Genomic DNA, 13,510 nt, shown 5'->3' on the forward strand with positions numbered 1-13,510 from the left:
GGTGACGAGGGAGACTGCACATCCTAACAATGGGTGTGAAGTCCCGCGCTGTTCCCTCCGCCCTCCCCTCATACATGAATGGTCTGTGGGTCCAGGCCCCCAGCGGTGAGATCTGCCTTCAGGTAACTTATCTTTGCTGCTACTTACTGGGGTGCTGTTAATGAGGTCTGGTCCTCGCTGCTGTTTCTAGCCTTTGCCTCCAGTTAAAAGGCCCCGACTCCCTGCAGTCTCCTTGTCCCACTGAGGCCTCCACAGTGGCACCAACTGAGGGTGCCATTGGTGTCCTGACTGCAGGACACGGGAACCCCCTGGGTGGTGCTTGGCAGTGCATCTGTAGGGCTTGGACTCAGGGTGCTATTTCAAGACTTTTCTCCAGGATCACTTGTCACTGTGAGCTCTGTGTAGCTCTCGTGCCGCCTGAAGGGTGAGGTGCAGGTGGCGCCCTCAGTGGAGGGTTCTGGTATAGTTTCTGTCACCCACACCCCCTTGACCAGGTCCCAGGAGCATGCAGTATGCCGGTCCCCTCTCCAGGTTGAGGTCATGACCCTGAACCTAGTCATGGGACCACTGCTCCCACACTTTCTTCCATCAACAGAATGCTCCATGCTTTTTCTGCCTGATGCCAGGGACTTCGCAAACAACCCATCCCGGAGCTGGCGTCGGACCTGCTCCTCGCCGTCATCACGCACGGGGACACTCCACTCTCGGAGTCATCCTGGCTTAGTTCTTAAAATGCAGAAGAAAGGTTTTAAATTTAGTTTGCTCTCTTCTCACAAACCAAGCCTATTCATCCGTCAAAAGCTATTACATTACTTGGGCTCAAAAGTCTTAGCTGAAAGCCAACAGCAAAGTACTGATGCTGGGTTTTACCCTCTGTCTTTTCACAATCCAGTCTTTCCTAGTGCTGCAGACGCCTTTGGCCACATAAGGGCAATACAGGACCTTGACTGGGCTGCTTCTCTGTGCTGGGCGGTGTTCTAAGCCCTTTGTGTATTGATTCTGTTCGTTGTCTCAGCCGTACGAGGAGACAGGTGCCATTAATACCCCTGTTTTGTGGAGAAAACTGAGGTTTAAGTTAATTAAATAACTTGGCCAACAGCATGTGTCTAGCAAGTGATGGAGTAATATCTTGGGGAAGAGCCACCCCAAGCACCATAATTACTTCATTTTTATTAGAGATACATATGTGTGTGTTAGTGTATGTACTATTTATTTGTTTTATATGTAATTATCATATATTTATATTAATATATATAATATGTTATTATTTGCTTCCTATGTATATATTAATTTCCATATGTATATAAAGTATACTAAATACTAAAGGATTTAGTACCTAATTAGCCAATTAATTGCTCTCTTCTTTATGTTTTCATATTTTTAAAGCAGAAAAACCACCTTCATTAATATTTTGGATAATCAGCCAGAAGAGCTGATGCTCAGGATAACGTAGGGGAAGAGCAGAGATGTCTGTGGGTCAGGCTCTAATGGTCAGTGTGGCTTACCTCCCCCGAGGCAACTCTGCTGAACCCAAACTCTTTTCAGAATTCGGTTTGAAACCCTCTCCTTGTGGGTAGCTTTATCATCATCATATCTCCTAAAGCATAAGTCAAAATCCAACTGCCAGTACTGGACTGGATGGCAGACCATCCAGTTTAGTTTTTGACTTGCTGGGGGCCAGCATGTGAGCCCCTGGGTGGTGGGCTGTAACCTCCGCCACTTGACTTTCCACTTCTTTCCATATTTGGAGGGCCACTTCCTGGGCCCCCAGAGCTGAGGATGCCAAATGGAAATTAGCGCTCACGCTTCCTTTGTTCCAAGGGCACGTGTGTTTGGTGGCTGCGTTACGACAGTGTGTGTTCTCCCGTGGACCACAGTCTAAACCATTCTTGACTTGCTTACCTGAACTGAAGGGCTCCTGGTAGCCTTTCTATGTCCAGTCTTGACCCCCAGGCACTTCCTGACAAGCCTGAAACTAGGACGGGGAGTGTCGGCTCGTCCACACTGCCAGACCACCTGGTCTGCGGGGCAATGACTGTATCTTGTTCAGTTATGGTCCCCAGCATGTGGTGCACTACTTAGGACTTGGTAAGCACTCGATGCCTGTTTTCTTAAATTATTAATTAACTAATGGCACTAGCTTGTGCTCTTATCAATTGATTTAAATGTCAATGCACTCATTACCCTGAAGAAGCAGCTGTGGTTTTACATGCTTAATTTATAAGGAGGAAGCCTTTTGATTATCATGGGTTTTGTTTTAAAATCTTTAAAAAAAAAAAATAGTCGGGGGATTCAGTGATGTGATGAACCATGGAATTAATTGCTTGCTCTGCCCAGTTTTCATTACTCTCTCCCTTGCCCAGTCTGTTAAAGATGCTTTTGGCAGCTCTGACACTTCAACACTTTAAATTTTAAATAGCAGATTGACTCACCTTTGTGAACACGGAACCATAATCATTCAGTCTAGGGGGGGACACTTATCAAACTTGGCATACAAGTATAGGCACAAGTTCAAAACAAATTTGTAACTTAGAAAATGGTCTTGTTTTCCATAGTTGTTTTCCTTATTCCAGTGTAATTTTCTGGAAACAAAGCCATCATTTGTCATTGTTTTTCTGTCATTATAGTTGCCAGTGACATTATAACAAGCTTTTTCGGGCCTCTGGCAAATTTGGAAATATTCACTAACCTCGTATCACAAAGTACCAGCTCTCTTAAAACTAAAAGTGCCAGTACTTCATTAATTTATTTTTATCATGGCTGGTTATCACTCATGATAGAAATTTGTCAGTGAAGTGCCATTTTTACAAAAGAAGGAAATGTATGCGTGGTCTTAACCACATCAAGGCTATTTTAAGTTATACGTGTGCCAATTCAGTGTCCAAATAACTTCAAATTATCAGAATGTTAAAGGCAAGAAATAAATTCATCAGTTTGAGGTCATGTCTGTTTTTCTGCATTCTCATCCTGCCTTTTCTTTCGCACTTGATCTCGACAGATGTTCTTAAGGATAATTAAAGATAGGTGAGATATCTGGCCCTTACTTTTAATTTTCTATCAGAGTTACCCCAGATAGGAACATCACTCAGAGAAAACATTGTCTTGCTAATGGGAGTATCTGTTTGACACAATTACCGTATAGTTAGTGCCTGGCTTTTTGTTTTTTTCTATATTGTTTTTCCAACAATATATTCTGTTTTTGAGTAAAAGGTCCCAGACATTCCAGCAATGAAATCCAACTTTGCACAGACTTGCCCTGCTGTAGGGCAAGTAAAGGGGCCACGAGTCAAAATCAGGTTGGTGGGATTTTGTCTTTTCTCATTCTTGGTCATTTTGCTTCTAGATGCTGATTGTTAATTCACTGTTTAATCATGTCACAGGTAAATTATGCATTAAATGCATGTCACAGGTGAATTGTGCACTTAAACACTACACAGATTTGCCATTTACCACGTGGTGGCTGTACTAAACCTCACAGGTGTATTTTAAAGAAAGAGAAATAGCCGTATTCTTTGTGCACTACTAATTTCCTATCTTAATTTTTTTTCCAGTTACTTAATTATTACCCCTGGGAAAGGCACAGTTTTTTCTAGAATAAATACTGTGAAATCAAGAATGCCATTTCTCTCCAAAACCAATGTTCATTAAGTAGAAAATACAAGACTGACCCAAAAAAAACCTCTTCTCCTGCTTTCAGTTGTTGTAATCTCTTTAAAAAAAAAAAAAAAAAAGCCACAAGGCCTCATTTGCAATTTAAAATGTCTTTCTAAAAGGCCACAATTCACTGAAATGCCACATTAAGAGATGCCTTCTTTCTTTCATTCTGATGGCTTTTAATAAGTAAATTCATAGTCCTGGCAACAATTTCTCTAAAAATGGGTCGTGACTTAAATAAATAATATACCTGAGTGTGTATGTGTGTGTGGTGGGGGTGGGGTTACTGAAATCACATTCAAGAGTTCGTAAAACCTTTCTAACTGATCACCTTCTGAAACATCTGAGAGGAGGTAAATGAAACCAAAACTCTGATCACACCCAGTGCCATTCAGAAAACGTAGCCGCCCTTAGTGTTGCTGTTTTCGTTTTTTACGTAATCAAGAGTTTCCACTAGGATCAGTGACTAGTGTTCTATGATGGATCAGCAAGTCAAGGCAATTTATTTCCATTACTGGGTTCAAAACAGCGATTGGCCTGCAGGGCCCTGCCCCTGTGACCCTGGGGCAGCCTCCTCTTCCCGACTCACAACATGTTCTGTGGTCTGGTCACCACTGGTTCCTTTCCTCCTACTTCTGACTCAGGATGTCTGCACGTGGTGTACTGTCAACTTGGAGCACTCTCCTCCTCCTCTTGTCTGTCTTGAGATACGGCCTTAAATGTTACTTTCTCAGTGGAGTATTATATAAACCAAGAAGTTATGCACTGCCCCATTACTTGCTCTTGTAGCCCCGTGTTGAATTTCTTTGTACACTTAAATCAGTTGCAATTAAATAATGAGAAGTGCAATATCTTTCTCCTCCTCCATGTACTCCCATCCCTGCCTGCATTTCCACCACCACCATCCTCCTCATAGTATATTTTAGTAGCTCAGGACTCATTGATATCCCCCCTAGGCTGTGAGCCATGTGAAGACAGGGCTGCCCTATCCAGTCCACATCTTCATCTTTTTATCCAGAGTGTATCACAATCATAGGCACAAAAGTAGATTCATAAGGAATATTGAATGAATGGATTAATTAATTAAACTTAACTGCACTGCAACTGCCCCAGTTCACATCCTACTGAAGTTGGATTGGACCACTGAAAGATCTCCCAATCTCAGCACTGGTTAACATTGGGCCAGATAACTGTAGGTTATGTGTGTGTTGCGTGCGTGCGTGTGTGTGTGTGTGTGTGTGTGTGTGTGTGTGTTAGTGGGAGGGGCTGTTCCATTCATAGTAAGATGTTTAGCAGCATGTCTGGCTTCTATCCACTAGATGCCAGTAGCACCTCCCCCGAGTCCTAACAATCAAAAATGTCTCTAGATGTTACTGTATGTGGTCTTGGGTATCAAAATTACTCCCTTGAGAACCAATAGACTTACTTAATAATCCAATGCGTGTCTTCCTCTGACCGAAATCAGTCACATTGCTAATGATAAGACAAATCCCAATTGTGTCTCTGCCTTGCCTAATGTCTTTTACTGGGTTACCATGTCTACAGAATTTATAATTTGCCCTGCAAATGATGGCATTGTCAAAAGCAGGTTCTGAGATATTAGCGTTGTACTCACTGTCTCTGCCGTGAATTGCTGCTTTGACCTTCAGCAAGTGCTTAGACCTCCCTGGATTCCAAGCTCCTCACTCTGAAAGCTAGGCTACATGATTTATAATATTCTTCTCACTCTAAATTTCTCAGATTCTTTAAACAATCCAGTTGCCCATGCAAATTGGCCAACACTGTCTTTACATGTTTAGCTTGATGTTCAGGCAAAACCTATTGTTTAAAGTATTTTTTTAAAAATCACATCTGTCTGCCAGATGCTTTCTGAGAACTCAGAGATTGACCTAAACATTTTTCTCATGAGGTACCAAGAAAGCCTGTGCCAAACTTTGCACAGTGTATTATTTCGAAAATAAAGTTTGTTCTTTCTCTAATAGACTCTAAATAGTAGAGCGCTATGTGGGTAAAAGATGGTACCCTGAATCTTAATGACTTATTATGTGGCCTTGGGGAAGTGATTTAACTGCTCTGAACCTAATTTCTCTCATCTACAGGTTAGGAAGTATCGTGGTACCTCATATGGTTGTTGTGAGTTTTAGAGTTTGGCACTATGCCTGGTCCCTAGTAAGTGTTCCATAAATTTTACTTTTTTTTTTTTTTTTTAACTAATTCTAAGACATTTTTTAGCAATGGCAACTGTGCTTTCATCAGCATCTTTTCTCTTAGTGGCACATAAAAGAAATGTTCACCTTACAATCCATAGCATTATGGATCAGAGATCAGTATTACGAGATTTTCAGTGCACACGTTACATGAGTTTACAATGCCTAACAATAGCTCAACGTAAGTGTGTTGAGTGAACTGTCATGCATTGGTATACAAGCATGTTGCAGCAATGTGTGGACCCATGGTGTTCTACTTAATGGAAAAATGTAGTTTTACTGACCTATATGTAAACCAGCACAAGTCACTTCCTGTTTAGGACCTAGATGGTCAGATTAAAAATCTCATTATAAAGTTATCCTCATTTGCATAGAATGTCCTTTAACTGGAACATTTAATTAATAGCATAACTCATCCAAGGGGCTGAATAATAATATATGCCACTGTCCTCTTTGGCTAATCCCAAAGGAGCATGTGTTTATTTGGACTTCCCATACCAGAGAGATGAAGGCCTGAAGATGCTGCCTTAGAACCTACAACTATCTTTGTTTATTTTTCCCAAGGCTGCTCATTAAGTTCTCAAAATATGGTAAGTGGAAGCAATTTGTATGCAAAGCGCACCCCATCATTGCAGTGCCTTTATGTCTTTGTCATGTGACTATTCAGCTCGTGTAACCTAAAAATAACCCATAATCAGGAAGGATGATCTGGACACACATGAGAACAAATGAATGAAATGTTGATTCAAAACATGTCAGTAAATTCTGAAACAAAACGAATTTTTTTTTAAATTAAATTCCAGCTTACAGTAATATTCATTACGCGGCTAGTAATAGTTCTCAAGCTGGGCTAAACAAGAATCACCCAGTGATCATTTTAAAACACAAAGATGGTTTTGTCTTCTACCAATCAAATCGGAACATCTGCGGGAATATCTCTGCGTCGTGATGTTCTCTAAGACCTGCCCGAGTGATTGCTGTGTGTAGCAGGGATAGAACCAATGAAGTATGTTCGTAGGAGTGGTGCTTGCAGAGACGAAGTAGAGAGGCACCAAGTGTATATAAAATGGTCTAGTTTCTGTACTGAAGACGCTGACTCTCGTGGACGTAAGTGGCAAGGGAAACAAACTAGACCCTTGTTTAGATGGTTTGTCTCCTCTGCGCAAGGAGGAGGAGTCAACTTTGGTTTTAAAAATTCTGTCCACTATGGCAAGAAATGAACTCTCAAAGTTTCCCAAGAAAATAGTCTGAGTAGAGCATTTTTGTGATAACGCTTTATGTCTTTACGTTCACAATAGTTTTGAACGCAGAGGTTAAGAAGCATCACACGTTTGTAGATATTTGAAATGTCATCAGCCTCTAGCTCATAATTGTCTGATAATATGGTTCTTCATGGGAAATCTTCCATTTTTTTTTTTTCATGACCAAAAAGTTACCTCCTCATCATTGGTGTGATTTTAGCTCAGAAAGCAGAAGGTGAGAGGTTAACGAGGGAACCTGCGCAAGCAGCCTTGAAGCTTATGTAACAGGGAGCCTGGCTCAATCAAGGGGACCCGCTCGGCTGAAGAAATGGTTTATTTACTCTTGCTTTGAAACCACCAGGAGGTTTGCTATTTTTTGGTCACTTACTTCATTATAATCAACTACAGATACGAGGATTGCCGTAGGAAACTAATTTTATTTTATGATTTTAGGAAATGAGAGAATTTAAATAAGATGTAGGCCTAGTACGTTTTATGAAATGCCAAACACATGAATAAGAACAAACGCAGATCACCTAATTACTGCTGCGGCTGGCATGAAAATTCCAGTCCTGGTATTTATTTCACTCACACTACGTGGTGGAAAGTGTGGAAGGGAAAATAAGGATCGTTCCATACATTCTAAACAGCCGCAGTACACAGAGTAAACGCCATGCGCTCCTGACCCTTAGTTAAGGGGTAATAACATAGACTGCTTTCAACCATTCAGAGGACGGGATTTTTCTCTTTTATGACACAGGGTCACTAGTTGCTTTTTGTGGCATTTATGCTCCTATGCTTAGTTAGTTCAATCATTCATTAATTAACTCAGAACATGGGAGATCGGGGCAGGGCGAGGGGGTGAATGTTGATTTGACTTGAGTTCATTTTCTCCTCTGTTGTCCCCTATGGTTCAGACTCTTGCTCTTGAGAGAGAGAGTTATTTCCCCATTTCTTGAATCTGGGCTGGCCTTGTGGTTTGTGTCGGCCACTGGAAGTCAAAGGAAGTATCAGTGTGCCGGTTCTAAGCTTATGACTCAGGAAGTCTTGCTATCTTGTATTGTCTTTCAGATCCCTCTGGCCCCCTTGAGAAAGACCCTGAGCTGGCCTGCTGGAGGATGAGGGCCTGCATGGAGGACCACCAGCCCAAAGCCAGACAACTCTCAGAAGGAGAGAGGCCCCGCTGCCCTGCAGTCACTGCAAACAGATGGGAGAGCCTGGCTGAGACCAGACAGCTGCCTGCTGGCCCATAGACCAAGTAAGCCACAACAAAGCATTTTTATTTTAAATCACCAAGTTTTGAGGTGGTTTGCTATGCAGGAGCAGAAACATGGTATGTAGAATGTAGTACCTAGAAGTGGGATGCTGTCATAGCAAAAATCTAAAAATATATTGGTGTTGGGAAGAAGGAAAGTACTAGCCAGAGCTGACCAAAAAATGGCAAGAAACTTGGTTGGCAGAAGCTTGGGAAGTGGTGAGAAAAATTGTATTGGATGCTGAAAAAATGGGTGACCCATGGCTTGTCCACAGAACTGTCAGTTATGGTTAGTAGAAAATAGAAACGATGTACCTGATGGATTTTAGGTCTTGGCAAGGTGCTTTCCAGGCTGAAATGAAAATGTCACTTGATTTCTTTTTTTTTTAAATTTTTTCATTCTTATTTTTTATTGAAGTGTAGTCAATTTACAATGTTAGTTTCTGGTTTATAGCAAAGCAATTCAGTTATACATATACATTCATACATATATATTTTTTCAGTTTCTTTTCCATAACAAGAAATTGAATATAGTTCCCTGTGCTCTCCAGTAGGGCCTTGTTGTTTATCTGTTTTACGTATAGTAATGTGTATCTGTTCATCCCAACTTGATTTCTTTCTGCTGAGTGTGATAAGGTGCAGCAAGAGTGAGAGGGGCTGGAAATGTATTCAGCACATCTGAGTGAAAACCAGTTCATAGTTATCAATTCCAATACTGGTCGATCACAGCCGACAGGCTTTGTGAGGGAGGTCTGAATGATCCAATGGGCTGCACTGGTTTCATTTCAGTGTCTCATCGGTTACAGCTGCCCACCGTGAGCTCAAGAAATCTTTCATTTTCCCCCCTAATCTGTTTGTTTTTTTATTGAAGAATAATCATTTTATGATGTTGTGTCAGTTTCTGGTGTACAGCATAATGGTTCAGTCATACATAAACACACATACAGTCTTTTTCATATTCTTTTCATTATAAGTAACTACAAGGTATTGAATATAGTTCCCTGTGCTGTAGAGAAGAAACATGTTGTTTATCTGTTGATCATTATCCATAAAAGCAGCCAACTTTATTTGACGTGCTTTTGAAAACTTCATACACATTTGTCATTCTTGATGCTTCAGCCTGGAAACTTATTTTAATTATATCACTTTATGTAATAGGCTGGCCTGCTGATTTGTTTTACAGAGTTTATCACATGGTGTTTTTGTTGTTGTTCGCTTGCTTATTTGTATTTTGCCTACTTACTATCTGATTTAAATTGTTTGGGCAACTAAATGCTTCGTCTCAAGAAATCCTTCCTTAGTGTCTGTGTAAAATTACCCTAAGCAACACCGGAATTACCCATAATGCTTGCTTACTAGTACTAGAGGAATTTTAAAGAAAGTGCAGACTCAATTTTCATTTCATGTACAGACAGCACTTTTACATTGGTAAGACAGAAGTCAGCATCTCCCAGAGATGGATAGAAATATCAACTTAGGTTAAGGACGAAGAGGAATAAATAATGTAATTATTCAAATCCATCCTTCTTAGTATTTTTTATTATTTTCACTTATCTGTTACCCACGGGTGTTCTGTATGTTGTACAGCAGGGTATTACAGAACTGATTTCCTTAGGCATCATGATCGTTATAATTAATTTCTATAGTTATGTCTATAATTAATCACCTTTCAAAATTAAAAAATTACATGTATAATAAAATATTTATATAAGCTAAGTATATTTCAAAGTCTTCTGAAAAATACACTTGTTTTTAATTTCCCTGACAGAAAGTTAGTGCTTCTGAAGACGAGGGGTTTCACGTTCAAGTGGATTGATTTCATTCTGGTACGCACTCACTACGTATGTGTAAGATCCATAACATTTTGGAATCATTTTCAGAAACAAAAAAAAATTTGCCTTGATAATGATTTCCATTTCAAATTTGAATCACTTGAAGGGATATATTTAAATCGTATCAATATTAATGGTGTCCACAATCAGTTTTTGTTTGCTGATACCAAGCAGATAACCTGGAGCTGATAAGATATTTTACTCACACCATGCAAGTGCTGGAGAAGCCTGAAATTTTATTTATAGGTAATATTTTTGTACAGCGTTTATTTTTGGGTGCTTCTAATGACAAAAAAATGCTCCATTTTCTACAGTAGTAGCCCTTGCTTAGAATAGGACCTGACACATAGGATGTGTTCAATAAATAATTAGATAGGAACTTCTCATCTCCTGTAGCCAATGAAAGAAAGGAAGAACATATAATAACGTGAAAAATGTGATGGCAGTAAAAGAAAGGTACTCGGGCGTCTAGGCAGCTGATGCATTGGAAGCATCTTTCTGGCTTTGGGAACCTGGACCCAGTCGTGCATCCTTTACACTCACTGACTTTGAACTAGTCACTTTCCTCATTGGAGACTTGTATTCCTCATTTGTGTTATCAAATCAGTCTTCAAAAGCTCAAACTCTAACATGCAAATATTCTACTATCTCTTTGGATATCAGACGCAATTCTTGTCAGGATTTTATGTGTAAGTCTAGCGATCTTCTTAGTTTTATTTCCTTTTTCTATTTCTTTCCTTTACTAGTGTGGAGTCTCTCTTTTATTGAACATTTCTGCCTGGGCAATCATGTTCCTGCTAACGTAAATATCAGTTATTTATGTCTGGGAGAAATCTGACAGAGCTCCTTTCCTGCTTGCTCATTTTGAACAGAAGAACTGAGACTCTGATACATAACATGAATTGTCTAAGTTTCTACATCAAATTGGTGGTAGAGCCAAGATTCTTGGTTTTCTGATTCTTGGTTTTTTGTTTCTCTTCCTCCATGGTACCAGCTCAACAGGGCCAGGTTTGTTATCTAGTATTTCATTCACATCTTGCAGTCTTTTTCCTATCATTTGTTTTCATTTTTCACTACATGAACAGATACATCACCCTTCAATTAACTATCACCAATCCAGCAGAAAGAGTAAAAAACACACGGGAGACAATAATACAGTTATAATTGGTGAAAGTGTTACCGAATGCAAGTTCCTGTGCCTGACGCACTGTGAGGCCAAACAAACTGAAACATCGGAGTTTAGAGCAGAGAAAGGTTTATTTCAGGGCCGAGCGAGGAGGACAGGGTGGCTCATGCCTAGGAAAACCCCAAACTCCTCTAAGGATTTCTGCAAAGCATACTTAAGGGCCAGGTAAGGGAGAGAGGGTTGCAGACTATGTGATCAGCTTGTGCATAATTCTCTGATTGGTTGATGTTGAGGGAACAGAGTGGTCAACACTGTCAACCCCCTAGGCGCCAGAAGGTCTGGGGCCGCATGCTCTTGTCCATTAAGTAGTTCATTTCTTCCCTTTGGTGGTGACTTTTAGCATCTGAAAAACTCAGGAAATCTACATGAGATACGATTATCTGGGTACTTCAGAGAGGAGCTACAGCAGAGGGTATGGGGGAGGGGTCTGACCCTGGAAGGCCCCACAGGGTCCGGCTCGATTACAAAAGTTTATTTTAAAAATGCAACATTCACCAAGAGCAGATTCTCATTGATTTAAAAAAAAGTTTTTAGCCAAGATCTGAGTGATTTTGAAATGTTATTAATATAGCCAGAATAAACCCCTAAATCTTAAATTTGTGCATTTTACTTGTAGGGAATCAAAGAAAATTGTCTCTTGGTTTCTGTCTCCAACCACACGAATCCCCCTGTGCTGTAGATTTAAATCCAGAAAACACATCTATTCTTTTCATTAATATCATTATACTTAGTGTATTTTTCTCTGGGACTATAAGTAGGTGGCTGTTTCAAACACTCAAATTGTTTACCAAAGGCAGCTATTTACATGAATTCACATCTCAACACCATGGGGAATGTTACTAAGTTCATCTCTCATCCTGAGCTGAAACCGTCAAGGAAAGTGATGAGCAGCGGTTGGTAGCAAACATTTTTTGCCACACTTGGTAGATTGTTGTACAGACTGTTCCCTGATTTCAAGTGGGAATTCACACAGTTCTTGGGGCCAGACACAGTAACTCTAGTAGAATATCTCACCAGAACTTTTCAACATCTGGGAACCATTTAAAAAGCCATCTTACCAGCTAGAAGTGATACTGTTGGTGCTAGGAACAGTATATTATAAGGGCCAACTAAAGTTATTAGGAATTTTAGTCTTGAAAATAAGTTAAGCTTAAAATCACCTCTATGTTTTTTGTGGGGTTTTTTTTTGTTGTTGTTATTGTTAAAGTATGGTTAATTTACAGTGTTGTGTTAGTTTCTGGTGTACAGCATAGTGATTCAGGGTCATGTATATATATATATATATATATATATATATACACACATATTCTTTTTTATGTTTTATTCTTAAATGAAACATGCCCTACATTTCTGTTAAACTTAAGGCCAATAATAAGCCGTAAATCATTTATAAAGCAACTGATCAATTTGATTGAAAGTGGATTAGCATCACTGTTGTCACATGAAATAAAACACAAGGATGATGACTGGGTCATAAACATTTCACTCCGGCTGTAAATCCAAGCACTAAGTATTTTGCGGCACCTGAAATCCTGGCTCGCACGTCTTTCATCATCTCCTCCCCCGTTGTCTGAGCTCGCATCACTCTTCCTGTGCTCGGAACTAGTGTAGTAATTACACACAGTACTTCAGTTCTTAATTATGTGCTGCACTGCCTTTGCAGAACAGAATGCTAGCTCTTGAAAGCATCTTGCTAACCCTCTAATCTAACCTCTTTATCTAGCAGAAAGTGCCCCTCTCCTCAAAATTCTGATTTTTACAATATGTATATTATGTACCTAATGTTTAATAGAATAATAACTAGACTCTAAACTTAGTGATGTCTCATCCAGGAATTTGCCGTCTTTAAAATGTAGTACTCGTGTGTGTCCCCAGCCAGATTGGAAGGTCCCTGTAAAAAACTGTACATAAAGCAGGTATATAATAGGTGCTTTAGTCTGATTGTCTTATGCCCTAGAGTATATTAGAGTTGAGAACAACAGCTGGAAAAGGCTACTTCAGTAAATTTTGTACTTGTCATAAAATCCTATTGGGAAAGACAGATTTTAAAAACATATTTAGAAAGTCTAGAAATGATTCCTTTCTGTAACTTTTAACATGAACCATCTCATAGCTTCCAAAATCTATATTCAAAT

General features: G+C 39.9%; 1 protein-coding gene across 4 annotated transcripts in view; it reads left to right on the top strand.

The window, feature by feature from the left end:
• LOC105079804 (uncharacterized) overlaps positions 1 to 13,510 on the top strand; it is a 429,087-nt gene that overhangs the window by 343,476 nt on the left and 72,101 nt on the right. For all 4 annotated transcript variants that reach the window (XR_012509222.1, XR_012509216.1, XR_012509217.1 and 1 more), the window contains one exon: positions 8,174 to 8,360. The gene's annotated coding sequence lies outside the window, so the exon portion shown is untranslated. The remainder of the gene's footprint in view (positions 1 to 8,173; positions 8,361 to 13,510) is intronic.

The sequence above is a fragment of the Camelus bactrianus genome, chromosome 9, assembly GCF_048773025.1.
Source record: "Camelus bactrianus isolate YW-2024 breed Bactrian camel chromosome 9, ASM4877302v1, whole genome shotgun sequence".
NCBI classification, from domain to species: domain Eukaryota; kingdom Metazoa; phylum Chordata; class Mammalia; order Artiodactyla; family Camelidae; genus Camelus; species Camelus bactrianus.